Source organism: Anomaloglossus baeobatrachus, chromosome 2, assembly GCF_048569485.1.
Source record: "Anomaloglossus baeobatrachus isolate aAnoBae1 chromosome 2, aAnoBae1.hap1, whole genome shotgun sequence".
Taxonomy (NCBI): Eukaryota; Metazoa; Chordata; class Amphibia; order Anura; family Aromobatidae; genus Anomaloglossus; species Anomaloglossus baeobatrachus.
This window is the reverse complement of record NC_134354.1, coordinates 402,578,307-402,592,125: the sequence shown is the minus strand read 5'-3', so window position 1 is coordinate 402,592,125 and position 13,819 is coordinate 402,578,307. Positions and strand designations below refer to the sequence as shown.

Below are 13,819 nucleotides of genomic sequence, written 5' to 3'. Positions count from 1 at the left end.
ACTAATGGCCCCTACATAGCCTTTTTCCACAGTTAACCCACACAGCCAAGACTACACAGCTGAAATTTGAATATTTCCCCTACACAGCAACAATTTTAAAAAGATCCATACTGAGTTTGTCCACAGCTACGATACAGTGGGGGATTTCAACCCCAAACAGCTGAGTTCAGAACAGCCTGCTGTTGTTTCCCTCTGGGTGAGGTGAGGTTGGTCGTGCAGGTGTTACGCTGATAGGATGAGGAGGAGATGGAGGAAGCGCACTAGTAGGAGAAGGCAACACGGATAGAGAAATATGCACCAGTTCTTGGCAGTGTTAAAACATGCACCAAATAGGTTTCCGCCTCAGGCGACATTGTATTAAACTTTACAGAGCCTATTTTCACATTTGAATATTACAGTTAAGATTGGAAGAGAACTCCCACAAAACAGCAGTTTAAAAAAAAGGCCCCTTGAGAGCCTATTTTCCCAAATCCCCCTCCAGAGCCTAATTTTCAGTTCTGTTGTGTACACTATAGCAGTTGCAGTTAAAAAGCTTGTCCATTGTATTTTGGATCAAGCTTGTGGTTCGTCATATAGATTTGCTACTGAAAGTCCAATTCCCTTTGTCTTTGTGCGCCTCCCCAATGCTGTTGACTGAGTGTCCAAGGGACTTAAAACATTTCTTTTGAAAAAAATGTTATTCAAAGCAGGCAGCCATGACAGAATATGACAGCTATGAATAACGGAATAGCTGTCTGTTTTGTTTGTTTTTTGTCGGTAATGAGGCCATGATTAAGGGTGGACCAGGCACAAGACTGTAACGCCTGCCTGGATCAACAGACTCAGGTGGGATGTAATGGAGAGACTAAAGGGAAGCCACTCACCAAGCAGGACCCCCAGAACCCTGAAACCCTTTAACCCCTATACAGGGATTTGGGATTACACAGGGCCCTGGAGATCACTACCTGTGGAAGGTTGCAGTCCGATGAGAGTAGTCGTCAGGCAGGGTCAAACCAGGAATAGCAGTACAGGGACAGAATCGGCAGACAAGGACGTAATCAGAAAATGTAGCAGAGGTCAAATCCGGATTGGGCCGCGAGGTACAAAAACAGCAGGCAGAAGGGTAGTCAGAAAACATGCAGAAGTCAGCACACAGGAATCACAAAACAGAATAGGGCAGATCAGGAGCCAGGAAATCAGAACTATCTCTGGCAGAGGTGAGCAGACAGGAGGGGAGCTAAGAAGGGTGTGGTGTCTTCCCATTGGCTGTAGCTGAATGCTGGCAACTTCAGCTGGAAGACACACGCCACCCTCAGTCAGCCAGTGGTACTACAGATCACAAGATAACCCAGCCCAGTGGATGATCGGAGCCTGCGCCCACCGGTGCCGCTGGCATTGACTCCTTTCCCATCACCAGCACCATCCACGGCAGGAACACGGCGTCGCCTGGCGATCGGAGCAGAAGTCGCTTGAGCGGACTCTGGTGGTGACTTAACAAAGACAAAGTAAAGGAACCATAATTACATTAACCAGATCCATAATTTAGTATGTTCAGATATGTGTGGACACATACTCTTCCACCATGTTGTTGAAACGCTGCCTCCTCCTACTATACAGTGCATCAAATGGTGGTGCCTCTTTTATGAGTTCACCTGCACAGCAAAATTGAAAACATTTCAAGACTGCCCCTATAGAGCCTGTTTTCTCAGTTGACCCACAGAGCAAAGAGACCCCATTTAAACTAAGATCGAATAAACCCAGCAATAAAGTCTCAAACCAGGAGGCGGAGGTCCAAATGGAGGAAGAGGTGGACATGGTGGTGTAGGTGGAAGAGGCAGAAGAGGAGGAAGCCAACCCTTTTTATATATATATATATATATATATATATATATATATATATATATATATATATATATATATATACGTATATATAAAATATGTATTTTTTTGTTTTATTTTGCAACTAGGCCACAAAACTTTGGAATTGCAAATAGAGTATGTGTGCATGTGTGTCGGTGCGGCTGGTATAGTTGTCTAGTCAGCCAATGTGTGATGCATGGCTGGTTCATTGTAATGCATGTGAGCTTTCCCACACAGCCAAGATTGCCAGAGTTTCCCGACAGAGCATATAAGTTTAAAAAAGGCCCCTACAGAGTCTCTTTTCCCGGTTGACCTTCACAGGTAAGACTGCCCTTAATACAGCACAAAGCACCAGATTTTAAAATAGACCTCTAAACAACTTCTTTTCCCTGTTGACTCTTAACAGCCAAGATTGCCCGAGATCTATCACGAAGCACCCAATATTTACAAAGGCCCCTAAACAGCCTATTTTCAATTGTTGATCCTCACAGACAAGATTGCCCGAGATCCACAGTCTTTCCAGCCTATGCGAGGGGGAATTCCCCATTGTTGTTATGTCAAAAATGAGGCAGTGAGCGGAAAGGCCAAAGTAACTGTAGCGCAGACAGGCGAACAGCAGCAGGGTGAGAACGCCAAAAGTGCGCAGAGACTGCCCGCACTTTCAGCAGCAGCTCTGACATCGTTACATAGTTACATAGGTTGAAAAAAGACCTAGGTCCATCTAGTTCAACCTTCCTCCACCAATTACACATTTGGTCATTAAATCATTTACAACCAACAATGTTGTGTGTACTGAGGAAATCATCCAGCCCTTTTTTAAAAGCTGGTATAGTGTCTGCCATTACTACCTCTTGTGGTAGGGCATTCCACAGTCTGACTGCTCTAACTGTAAAGAACCCTTTCCTATTTAGCTGTCGGAATTGCTTTTCTTCCATTCGCAGTGAATGCCCCCTGGTACTTAGTATTGTCTTTGGAAGCAATAAGTCGTGTGTCAGTCTTTTATATTGACCACACATGTATTTATACATATAAATGAGATCTCCTCTAAGACGTCTTTTTCTAAACTAAACAAATCTAACTTTTTCAAACTTTCATCATATGGGAGGCCTTTCATTCCTTGTGGTAGTCTAGTTAACTACCTTTAAACTGACTCTAACTTCTGAATGTCCTTTTTAAAATGTGGAGCCCAAAACTAGATCCCATATTCTAGATGAGGCCTTACAAGTGATTTATAGAGGGGTAACAATACGTTGGGATCACGGGATCTAATATCTCTTTTTATACACCCTAAAATCTTGTTTGCTTTAGCAGCTGCTGCTTGACATTGAGTACTTGTTCTGTTTGCTGATCATTCTGCCGGCCCTAGAAACATAAGAAGAGTCACTGTCCACCTCTGGTAGTTGTTCTGATTCTGGTAATATGCCTTCTGATATTGCCTGTCTCTGGTTAACAGTCTCACCCTGATGGTCAGCAGTCACTGTTGGTACTTGGCTTGGACTTGCTGGACTTGCTGCCTCGTTATCTTGGGTATCAGGATACTGTTCAAAAGGCCATGAATCATCTTGTTCTTGTGTTTTCCTCAAATATCTCCGTGTTCTCCTTAGGCTTCTTCCGTCTTCTGTTACAATTTCATAGGACCGAGGTCCTAGTTTCTGGACAACCTTTGCATTTTGCCAGAGTTTGTCTTATTTGCTGCTTGGCTGCAGCCATATGTTGTCATTCCTCTGGAGATCTGGCAGATCCTTTGCAGATTTATTGTAATAGAAAGCTTGCCTATCTTGATTTTTCTTTAGTTGAGCTTTGATGTTTCCCACCAACTTTGGCTTTAACAGATGACTAACGGTTGGCATGAGTGTCTTTGTACGACTACTCGTGAGTCTCTTTGCCGGACTGCTGTCTATGCCTTGGGTGGGTGTGTTTCTATGATCCAGTATAGACAGATATTTATCAGTACCTGCCTGTTTTGCTTTTTTTAGGAGTCTTTTGGCCGTTTTTACTGCCGACTCTGCTTTTCCATTACTCTGTGGATATCTTGGAGAAGTCTGGTGTTCAAATTCCCATCTCTTGCTGAAAGTTTTAAACTCTTCTGAAGTAAACTGAGCAGCATTGTCAGAGAACACAATATCCGAAATGCGATACCTGGCAAAATGGGCTTTGAGTTTTGTAATCACTGTTCTCGCCCTTGTGTCCTGTAACAAATCAATCTCCCAAAAGATAGACAAATAGTCCACTGTAATCAGGTATTCTCTGTCATGCCATGTGAACACATCTGTTCCAATTTTTGACCAAGGAATTTCATGAGGTTGCAATGTCTCCTTTTGTTGCTTATCACTGCAGGATGCACATATTTCACATTGTGCTATATAGTTTTTAATGTGGTCATTCATTCCTGGCCAATAAATAGATTCACTTGCTCGCCGTAGACATCCTTCCCTGCCTAAGTGAGAAGAGTGCAGTGTTTCCAGTATGTCTCTTCTGAGAGCTTCTGGTATAACAGCTCTGTCTCCTTTAAAGATGATTCCTTGCTGCACTGACAGTTCATCTCTTATGTGGAAGAATGGAGAAACTTCCCTTGGCGCATGCAGCTTGTATTTTGGCCAGCCCTGCAAGATGACAGTCTTTAAAATCTGGAGAATTTTATCCTTCTCTGTCAAGTCTGTATTTGTTTCAACTTGTCTTTTGACACTGCCAGGTAGTCACACATATTGATAGTTTCAATTTCATTCTCCTCATCATTTGTGACAGGTAGGTATGCTCTGCTTAGAGTATCTGCAATCAGTAAGTCTCTTCCTGGACAGTAACAGATGTCAAAATCATATTTCTGAAGTCGTAACAGCATGCGCTGTAGTCTCTTTGGGGCATTTAGTAGTGGTTTCTTTGTAATGCTTTCCAATGGCTTGTGATCAGACTGCACTGTTACTCGTCGACCATAGGTGTACTGGTGAAACTTCTCCATCCCAAATACCACAGCCACTAGCTCCTTCTCAATCTGAGCATATCCCTGCTCTGTTGTTGTTAGGGCTCTACTTGCAAACGAGATTGGCTGTTTGTTCTGCATTAGTGTAGTTCCAAGGCCTTTTTCTGAAGCATCACAATGTACCACCACTTCTCGATCTGGGTCGAAATACTTCAGGGTTGCTGCATCTGCAATAGCCTTCTTTACTGACCGGAAATCAGTTTCCTGGTGTTCTGTCCATTCCCAGAGCACATCTTTGTGGGATAGCTGTCTCAGTGACTCACACATATCTGACAGATGCTTGCAAAATTTGGAGAGATAATTTACCATGCCCAGAAATCGTTGTGCTCCACACACATCAGTTGGGGTGGCAAATCTTGAATTGCTCTCACCTTTTCTGGATCCACTTTTACACCATTTGAGGTTTTGAGGTCAGAAGATGTCCAATATATGCAACTTCTGTCATTTTCAGTTTGAATTTGTCCAAGTTCAGCTTTATTTGTTTTGCTCTACATCGGTCCAAAAATTGTATCATCTTCTGATCATGATCCTTGATTGCAGATTCCATATCTTCACCTTCTCCCACTATAAGGATATCATCTGCTATTGTTTTTACTCCAGGAAGTCCTTCCAAAGCCTGCATCAATTTCTACTGGAACATCTCCGGAGCAGGTTTTAGTCCCATGGGCAGTCTCAGCCATTTATAGCATCCAAATGGTGAAGAAAATGTTGTCAATAAACTTGATTCTTCAGTCAGTTCCACATGCCAGAATCCATTTTTAACATCACATACAGAAAATATTTTAGCCTTTGATAGATCTGGGAGAACATCATCCAATGTTGGCATCGGGTAATGATTTCTTTTCAGCGGCTTGTTGAGTGGCTTCGGATCAATGCATATTCTTAACTTGCCTGATGGTTTCTGCACTATGACCAAACTGCTGATCCAATCTGTACTCTTCTGGACTGGTGCTATCATGCCTCTTTTCTGTAAATCTTGTAGCTCTACTTTCAGTGGTTGAATTAAAGCTACAGACACTCTTCTTGGAGGTAATCTGGTAGGCTGCATGGTTTTATCAATTTCTAGCCTGTATTTACCTTCAAAACACCCATCACCTTCAAATAAATCAGCATACTCCATTTTTATTTTTTGAAAGTCCAAATTGCGCTCTGCATTTAGTTTGGGATTTGGTATATTCTGGGAAACTTCAACAGACATAATGTTCTGCGACTGTACTTTTATTAAGTCCATTGCCTGCACTGCTTTTACTCCCAGTATTGGTACATGGTTCCCACCATAAAGCACGGTAAATTCAGCTCTGTAACTTTTTCTGTTACATGGGTTCCGTATTTTGAGCTTACATGTCCCCAAAGGTTTCAGAACACTTTTGTTGTACATCACCAGTACCTTGTCCGTTGACTCAATGGAAACCTGTTTGCTCAGCAGAGCACTTGGAATGACATTGCAGCTTGCTCCACAATCCAGCTGAAATCTAATGGGCTTCTCATCCAACAGGAAGGTTGCATAGAGCTGCTTGGCATTCTTGACTACTGGCTGCCTGATTACATTGACATTCTCTGTTGCAGGTCGCAGCTGTAGCCATGTAATGTCCTCTGCACTGTCAGTGTCTTGTGTCACAGTGTGGACCTGTTTATGCTGTTTGCTTATTCCCAGCCTGCAGACAGCTGAGAAATGATTGTTCTTGCCACATAACCTGCAGGTTTCGCCATATGCTGCACACTTGGTCTTGTCTCTCTCATGTCTCTTACCACAATATTTGCAGTGGATCGTGCTTATAGTGGAGCTTGGTCTTGTCTTTACTTTCATAGATACTGTTTACAAGTTCATCATCCTTCTGCTGTCTTGTGAAAAACTTGTATCTCTCCACAGTCTCATTTCTCTTGGGTTCACAGTGCTTATCAAATGCCTCCGCAATCTCTGCTAGGACGACGCTGTCTGTGTCTGGCAGTAAGTTCTGGGCTAGTTCTCTGCCTTTTTCCCCAATTAAGTAATAAAACAGCTTTACTTTACGTTTGTCATCACTAGGGGCCACTGTGAGATCCACATACAGAGTAAACTCCTCTTTCCAGTGTCTCCATGTCTGGGATAGATTACATGATGAGACATCCAGTTTCTGAGGGGCTTCATACCAGTCTCCATCTTGTAGTAATGACAGGAAATCTGTACTCACAGTTGCTATGATGTTCTGTACAGTCCCAGTCTCACGCACAAGCTCTGAGGATTTGCAGATGTCACATGAAGGTTCTGTGCCCAGCTGCCACCATGTTCTGTTTGTTGTGTCTCTCAGGAATCACACTCAGTGCAGATCTTCAGGCTCTTTATTAGGTGGTATTGTCAGCCATTACATCTCCCTCTGCTGCCTGCACTCTGTCTGCAGTACCAGCGAGTTCCCACTTGCTTGTGGTGAACACATACAAGTAGTGAGACCCCTAGAGGCACCTAGAGGCCATACAACATATACATATTGCTACAGTACTGTGGGTAATTTTTAAGGAAGCTCTGCACCACCAAATTAAGCACATGCACCAGGCAAGGGATGTGCGTCAAACTGCCTAGGCCCAGAGCTGCTACAAGATTTTGCCCATCATCGCATATCACTAGGCTAGGCTTCAGTTTCACCAGAAACAGCCACGCATTTGTCTGTTGTTTGATCCCTGTCCATAGCTCTTGAGCGGTGTGAGGTTTGTTCCCCAGACAGGTAAATTTTAGAACAGCCTGCTGTTGTTTCCCCTTGGCTGTGCTGAAGTTGGTGGTGTCGGTCTTACACTGAATGAATGAGGAAGCAGTGGAGGAAGCAAGGGAGTAGCAGGCAACACTGTCACAGAAGGGTCCAGCGATCCTAGGTTGTGCTAGGACATGCGCTTGAACGCCTTACACCTCTGGCTCAGCCGCTATTATAGTTACCCAGTGGGCGGTTAGTGAGATATAATGTCCCTCCCTATGTTTACTGGTCCATGTATGTGCAACATGTTTGTGCAGGGCAAGGATGGAAGGGATGGAAAGCGTTGATTATTACACTACCTATATGCCAAGTTCCACCACAGACCTTTCTACACAGACTCTTTTTTCTGAATAGCCACACAAAGTCTGGTGCACTGTTGACACAGAGCTTTTTTTGGAGATTAAGTCCACAGAAATTGATGCACAGTGGCCAAATAGAGCTATAGATTAGCCACACAGGGCCTGGTGCAGTGCAGTAAAAGCTTTTTCATAGATTAAGCCCACAAAAACTGGTGCAGTGTTGACAGAGCTTTTCTTGAAGATTAAGCCCACATAAACTGGTGCAAAGTGGCCAAATATACACCGTGTACAGAATTATTAAGCAAGTTGTATTTTAGAGTTTTTTTATTATTGATCAACAACTATGTTCTCAATCAACCCAAAAGACTCATAAATATCAAAGCTTAATATTTTTGGAAGTTGGAGTGTTTTTTTTTAGAATTGGCTATCTTAGGAGAATATCTTTTTGTGCAGGTAACTATTACTGTGCAGAATTATTAGGCAACTTAATAAAAACCAAATATATTTCCATCTTACTTGTTTATTTTCACCAGGTAAACCAATATAACTGCACAAAATTTAGAAATAAACATTTCTGACATGCAAAAGTAAAACCCAAAACAATTAGTGACCAAAATAGCCACCTTTCTTTATGATGACACTCAACAGCCTACCATCCATAGATTCTGTCAGTTGCTTGATCTGTTTACGATCAACATTGCATGCAGCAGCCACCACAGCCTCCCAGATACTGTTCCGAGAGGTGTACTGTTTTCCCTCCCTGTATATCTCACATTTTATGAAGAACCACAGGTTCTCTATGGGATTCAGATCAGGTGAACAAAGGGGCCATGTTATTATTTTTTAATCTTTTAGACCTTTACTGGTCAGTCTGTGGAGTAGTTGGATGCATGTGATTGAGCATTGTCCAGCATGAAAATCATGTTTTTCTTGAACGATACCGACTTCTTCCTGTACCACTGCTTGAAGAAGTTGTTTTCCAGAAACTGGCAGTAGGTCTGGGAGTTGAGCTTCACTTCATCCTCAACCCAAAAAGGTCCCACAAGATCATCTTTGATGATACCAGCCCATACCAGTGCCCCACCTCCACCTTGCTGGTGTCTGAGTCGGAGTGGAGCTCTCTGCCCTTTACTGATCCAGCCTCTGGCCCATCCATCTGGCCCATCAAGAGACGCTTTCATTTGATCAGTCCATAAAATCTTTGAAAAAGCAGTTTTAAGATATTTCTTGGCCCAGTCTTGACGTTTTATCTTATGTTTCTTCTTCAAAGGTGGTTGTTTTTCAGCCTTCCTTACCTTGGCCATGTCCCTGAGTATGGCACACCTTGTGCTTTTTGATACTCCAGTAACGTTGTAGCTCTGAAATATGGCCAAATTGGTGGCAAATGGCATCTTGGCAGCTTCACGCTTGATTTTCCTCAATTCATCGGCAGTTATTTTACACCTTTTTTGCCCAACACGCTTCTTGCGACCCTGTTGGCTATTTGCAATGAAACGCTTGATTGTTCGGTGATCACGCTTCAAAAGTTTGGCAATTTCAAGAGTGCTGCATCCCTCTGCAAGACATCTCACAATTTTGGACTTTTCAGAGTCCGTCAAATCTCTCTTCTGATCCATTTTGCCAAAGGAAAGGAAGTTGCCTAATAATTAAGCACACCTTATATAGGGTGTTGATGTCATTACAACACACCCCTCCTCATTACAGAGATGCACATCACCTGATTTACTTAATTGGTAGTAGGCTCTTAAGCCTATACAGCTTGGAGTAGGACAACATGTATAAAAAGTATCATGTGATCAAAATACTCATTTGCCTAATAATTCTTCACACGGTGTAGCTTGTTATAGATTAGCCACACATGGCCTGGTGCACAGTCTCAAACAGAGCACTATTCACAGCAAATGGCTGCGCAAACAGCGATCCTGCCTTTATATAGACCAGGTCATATGGAGCACTGGCCAATCACAGTCATGGCAATACTTTGCTCATCACTACTGGTGACCTATCACCGGGATATGTCATTGATACAGAAGTAGTGGAGCAACCCTTTAATGCATTCCTATGAGGTTTAAGATTACTTGCATTAGAGAATGAGGTCAGTAGGCTGAAGAACAGGATGGACAAGCTAGTAGGTATAAGGTGGTATAAAAAATGTATAGCCCAAACAAATGTAAACACAAAAAACTATTACAATTACACGTTTTCTCATACACATGTTTATTTCCTTTTTGTCTATTTGATCAACACAAAAAAAAAAAGGCAAAGTGGACATAATTTCACACAATACGCCAAAAATGGTCCTGGCAAAATTTTTGGCACCTTTACAAAATTGTAGATAAACATCTTTGTTTGAAGTATGTGTTGCTCATTCAGACTGTGACAAATCAAAATCACACCTAAAAAATATCAAATATAAAACAGATAAAAAGAGAAGTTAACTCAATCTTTGCATAGTGTGTCTGTGTGTACCACACTAAGCATGGAGAAGAAAAAAAGGAGAATAAAACTGTCTGAGGATTTGAGAGTCAAAATTGTTGAAAAATATCAACAATATTAATGCTATTAAGTCCACCTCCAGAGATCTTGATGTTCCTTTGTCCACAGTACGCAACATAATCAAAAGTTTACAACCCATGGCACTGTAGCTAATCTCTCTGGACGTGGAAGGGACAGAAAAAAAATATGAAAGATTGCAACACAGGATAGTCCGGATGGTGGTCAAGCAGCCCCAATCAAGTTCCAAAGAAATTCAAGCTGTCCTGCCGATTCAGGGTGCATCAGTTTCAGTGCGAACTATCCGTCAACATTGAATTACATGAATTGCTATGGCAGGAGACCCAGAAGGACCCCACTACTGACATAGAGACATAAAAAAGCTAAATTGCAGTTTGCCAAAATGTATGCAAGTAATCCAAAATCATCTGTCCACAAGCCAAGTGTCTTATGGACAGATGAGACCAAGAGAGAGCTTTTTGATAAGCAAATCATTCTACTATTTACTGAAAACTGAATGATGCCAACAAAGAACGGAACACAGTATCTACAGTTAAATAGGGCGGAGGTTCAAAGATATTTTACAGTTGTTTTTATGCCTCTGGCACTGGGTGGTTTGACTGCGTGCAAAGCATCATGAAATTTGAAGATTACTAAAGAAGTTTGGGTCGCTATGTAGTGCCCAGAGTGAAAAAGCTGGGTTTGCGCCCTAGGTCATGGGACTTCTAGCAGGACAATAACCACAAGAAGCTCCCAGAAATGGATGGAAACAAAGCACTGGAGAGTTCTGAAGTAGCAACAATGAGTCCAGATCTAAATTCCATTAAACACCTGTGGAGAGACCTTAAAATTGCTGTTGGGAGAAGGCACCTTCATATATGAGGGACCTGGAGCAGTTTGCAAAAGAGTGGTCCATAATTCCAGATGAGAGATGTAAGAAGCTTGTTGATGATTATAGGAAGCGATTGATTGCAGCTATTTATTCCAAAGGGTGTGCAACCAAATATTAGGTTGAGGGTGCCAACAATTTTGCCAAGCCTATTATTGACGTTTTGTGTGAAATTATGTTCAATTTCCTTTAATTTTTTTTTAGTTGTTCCATTACACTCAAAGAAAATAACCGTGTATAATAAAACATGTCATCGCAATAGTTTTCTGACAGAAATACTTCATTTTCTGGAACAAATTCAAGGGTACCAACACTTTTGGCTATGACTATATATCCCTATACACAATACATACATAGCTACTAAAACACATGAATTAAAAAAAATCAAACACCAATGAAAAAAGTGGGGTTTTTTTGCACTTTTTCCTTATATATGCTGGAACAAATAAAGATTTATAAACGGAGAGGAGCTTCTCGGTGCCTTCGATATTTTTTGCATTCTTTTCAATGAATAAAGTGTGATAAGGTAGAAATTCAAAGCAAAGCATAACCTTTATTTCTACTTCTGGTTTATTCAATAAAAAAAAAGATGTAACTGTAATGTCATAAAGTATTTGTTAGAAGAAAGCAACTTAAAAAATCTCAACAGTTATGTTTTTGGTGGACAGTTTTTTACTGTGGGTAAAAAATACCACATTGAAAACTGCAATTATAAAAAAACAACCACAATTTCCTACATATGTATATGTAACAAACATGCACGGTGTGTATTGATGTTCATATCTTTCTATTTTCACACTTACACAATTTGTGAAGGTCTAACCTAAGCTGAGATTCATCTGTTTGTGTACAATTCTACTTGCAAAGGTTGAATCTGTACTAAATGTCTCATTCAGGGTTAGTTTAAGGAGATACATTGTTTACTTTACCATTCGAATGATATATAACACAATATAGCAGTATATCATAAGTAATAAGTAGGCCACCTCATCTGACTTTACCCCACTAGTTCCATAACTTTCCAATAGAATTTATACCCGATGAGAACTAAATTGCTTACAAAAGTATTACCTCATTGTGCAGCATTTGTCCTTGTTCTTCTTTACAATCTTTGCTCTTCCTAAAAAGACTGAATCTTTATCACAGTCTCATTGTGAGCTCTTCCTCCTTCGTGTCGGGGTTTTTTGACTATGAAATATAAAATGCTTTAGGTTGGTGCCTTGCGTGTTGCCAAGCTGTGGATGACCCAACAGGAAGTATGCTAATTTCCTTCACTCATAACTACATAATGCCACCAAACATAAAGCGAGCTATCATAACTGTCATGAAATGCCTGAATAACGCCCTTCATGGACTGATCATATGTATCTTTTCCATAGCTCAAATCACATGAATAGCTCAAAAAAATATTAGTTGATCTGACTTAGCTTACAATAAGATGTTTGTGTCATGAAGTCACTTCCAGTGAGAACATATATACAGTGGGAAAACATAAAAGTATGCTCAATACTAACATGTCTTTTTTTAGTTGTCGAATTTCCCCAGGTTGGAAAACGAATAGGAATTAACCACTAGTGGTTTTATACTCATTAGAAAAAAACTAATCAAAAACTGAATTCTAAGTACTTGACCTTTAGGATCCATTCAAAAGTTAGCTTTTCTCTTATGACTGCTGTTTTTCGCGAATAGACCTCAATCCCATTATTGTCTATGCAGCTGTTCACATGTCCATGCAGGGCTGGGATTCAGCCTATTCTTACTGGTTCAAGGGAACCAGTTGTCAAAATTTCAGCTGGTTCACTGAAGTGGCATGAAGGAGCACTCTGATCCAGTAATGAAGACTGAGAACCTGCCAGTTTCAACTGAAAGGGCGAAGATGGAAAACATTTCTATAGGATGCTAGAAGGATGAACATAGATTATTAGTTTATAGTGGCACGTGGGGAAGGGGGACACACATAAATACTGCTGTAATATGTTTTACTTTTGAAGATACTGTTTTCCATGTGGGGAACAAATGGGAAGTTCTGTTACTATGCAGGGTGGCACTACTTTGCTTTTTTTCTTCATCTAATGTGGAGTACAATTCAGGGACAATGTGTGGAATGTGTGATTAGCTATAAATGTCTGTTTGTTACCTTTTGCAGAGACAAGTCATGGCTGGAACAAGTGATAGCGCTCCGCACCGGATGAACAAGAAAGGCAAAAATGAATGACTTCAACTAGAGACTTTACTAATAATGATGGGCGGACCCAGATTGTAAAACTCTGGATCCGCGTGGTTTCCAACGTACCCAAGTGCTGGACCCAAGCCCGGAATTCTCAGGGAATTCTAGCTAATGATCCAGGTTTGGCAACTTGGGAAATAATAAAATAAAATAAAAATAAAGAAAATAAGAATGAAGCAAGTGCTCCATACTTACTAAGTCTCCGGCACGCCTGTAACTGCTCTCGTGGCTGCTCAATTTTTTCCGGGGCCGCTTATTATTGCTCATGCATATGCACTGCTTTGCCTGCCCACTGGCTGTCCTGGCATCTGTGATTGGTTGCAGTCAGACACGCCTCCAGCGTGTGTGACAGTGTCTGATGGGCAACCAATT

General features: G+C 41.4%; 1 protein-coding gene and 1 long non-coding RNA gene across 3 annotated transcripts in view; one reads left to right on the top strand and one right to left on the bottom strand.

Annotated features, from left to right (window-relative positions):
• CNR2 (cannabinoid receptor 2) overlaps nt 1-12,399 on the bottom strand; it is a 47,640-nt gene extending 35,241 nt beyond the window's left edge. Inside the window, exon 1 of the mRNA XM_075334114.1 lies at nt 12,292-12,399. The gene's annotated coding sequence lies outside the window, so the exon portion shown is untranslated. The remainder of the gene's footprint in view (nt 1-12,291) is intronic.
• LOC142290176 (uncharacterized) overlaps nt 1-13,485 on the top strand; it is a 65,860-nt gene extending 52,375 nt beyond the window's left edge. For both annotated transcript variants that reach the window (XR_012750233.1, XR_012750234.1), the window contains exon 3: nt 13,367-13,485. This is a non-coding gene — a long non-coding RNA (uncharacterized LOC142290176). The remainder of the gene's footprint in view (nt 1-13,366) is intronic.
• Nucleotides 13,486-13,819: the final 334 nt, after the last annotated feature.